Source organism: Triticum aestivum, chromosome 4A (genome assembly GCF_018294505.1).
Source record: "Triticum aestivum cultivar Chinese Spring chromosome 4A, IWGSC CS RefSeq v2.1, whole genome shotgun sequence".
NCBI classification, from domain to species: Eukaryota; Viridiplantae; Streptophyta; class Magnoliopsida; order Poales; family Poaceae; genus Triticum; species Triticum aestivum.
The window spans coordinates 723,193,807-723,196,168 of NC_057803.1; the positions used below are offsets into that span (position 1 = coordinate 723,193,807).

The following is a 2,362-nucleotide window of genomic DNA, read 5'->3' on the forward strand; positions in this document are numbered from 1 at the left end:
AAGACCCCAATTTTCTTTTTTTGCTGTTACCAGGATTCGAACTCATGCCTTTTCATTCATCACGTTAGGCTAACCACTAGAGCTACCTGCTACTACTGAGTTAGAGTAGAGTGAAATACTTGTGAACAAACTGTAGCCGTGTTGTAACAAAGTTCGGGAGTTCACAGATTTCAAAAAAGGCTCACGAACATTCGAAACATTCATGAATTTGTTTCAAAAGAAAAAAGTTCACGGAAAATGAAAAGAGTTCACTAATTTGAGAAAAAGTTCACATATTATAAAAGTTCATAGAATTTGGAAAAGTTCATGAAAATTGAAAAAAGTTCACGGGTCTGAAAAAAGTTTACGGATTAGAAAAATTCACGAAAATTAGAAAATGTTCACGAATTTAGATAAGTTTGCGAAATGCAAAATAGTTCAACAAAATTGAAAAAATTCACTAATTTGAAAACAAAGTTCACGAATTTGGAAAAATTATCACGAGTTTGAAAAAGCTCATGGATTTGAAAAGTTGATAGATTTTGAAAAGTTCATGCAATTGAAAAAGTTCACTAATTTGAGAAAGTTTACAATTTGAAAAAGTTCACGAGATTGAAAATAGTTCTTGTATTTGAAAAGTTCATGAAATTTGAAAAAAGTTCATGAATATGAAACAAATCATGCATTTGAAGAAAAAGGAAAGAGAAAAATAAATTAAATAAATAAATAACCTAATAAAACAGAACAAATATCAGTTCAGGAAAACCAGGAAAAAAAAAGCTGGCCACTACCTGCCTTACATGGGACGCACAACAAAAGAAAAAAATTAGGCTTAGCAGGTTAACTAGCCATTTGGTTACTGCGGATGGTGTTAAACCCTTAGGGCGTGAGTTCGAATCTCACGTCGTACGCCCCTCTTTTTTTGAAGATTTGAAAATAGTACATGGGCTATGGGCCCATGGCAAAGGGGTGTGCGCCGGTTGGCTGAATAGCCTATAACTGCCGCCTTAAGCGCGGAATAGGAAATGCCATGGTATATGGCCTTTAGTTTTTCGGCCACAAGCTTTAAGGCTCGTCCTACTTTTTTAGACTATCAGAAATGGTACAAGCTAGGTCCAAAGGGGGGCTCCTCTATATAGCATTCTACGACAAATTTTCAGCGATTCGCATAGGGGGTGCCCTCAAATGGACCGGCCCAACATCAGGAACCGTGAGCGAACGAAAGCACTATATTGCTTAAATACAAAAAAATCAGTGTGCCCGAGAGAAGTCCAACTCGCGACGTGTGGTTGTTGAAGTCCTGATACTTGCCACCAGAGCTAATGACAGTTCATGTTAACTAAACACTGCCAAACTTTAAAGGACTATACATAGAGGAAGATCGAATAGGTGTAGTAGCGAACCACTGCACCAGAGTGGGTACTGTAGTAATTTTTTCAAACTCCATAATATTTTATAATAAACTCAATGATTTTCTAAAACCATGAAGAATTTTTGGAAAATTTAAAGACTTTCCGAAAATATATTTTCTTCTTCTGCAAATCCTTGAACTTTTTTAAAAATAAATTATTATTTTTGAAAATCAGACATTTTTCAAAAACACTAAAAAACTTTCATGCCGTGAATATTTAAAAAAAATTAACTTAATTTTTGAACTAATTTGGAAAATTGGGACATTTTATGAAATTCAGAACAAATTAGACGCCGCGAATTTTTTTGAACTTGTCAACAATTTTTTTAAAAAGGAATATTTAAAAAACAATTATGAACAAATTTTGCAAATGATAACATTCAATGAAATTAGAAAAATATTTTGAATTAGTCAATAAATCTAAAAAGTAGGAATATTTCGTGGAATTCTGAAGAAAACTTTGTAAATGGGAACATTTTATGAAATTTAAAACATATTATGTAGCCGCAAACATATTTTGAATTTGTGAAAAAACAAATTCGTAACATGAACATTTCTTTAAAATTCTGGAAACATTGAACCATGAATTTGAAAATCCTAAAGATTTTTAAAACAGGAATTTGTTTTGGAAACATGAACATTTGTTGAAGTTTTGGACAAATTTTGTAAATGGTAACATTGTTTGAAATTCCAAAGAATTTTTTAGAAACTGATTTTTTTTGAAATCCCAAACAAAATTTTGAAGCAACGAACATTCTTTGCAAATTTTGATTTTTTTTTCAAAATTGTGATTTCTTTTTGCAAAACAGAAACATTTTTTGAAATCCCAAACAATATGTAAAATATCTAAAAAATTGAAAAAGAAAAATGCACTTGAAAAAGGAAAAGAAAAAAAACGGAAAACAAGAATGAAAAGAATTTCAAGTTGAAAAGAAAAAAAGGAAAGCAAGAATGAAAAGAAATGAAAGGAAA

At 31.4% G+C, this 2,362-nt stretch overlaps 1 pseudogene; it reads left to right on the plus strand.

Moving 5' to 3' along the window:
- The window catches only part of LOC123084418 (disease resistance protein RGA5-like), a 21,215-nt pseudogene that overhangs the window by 16,060 nt on the left and 2,793 nt on the right, over window positions 1–2,362 (plus strand).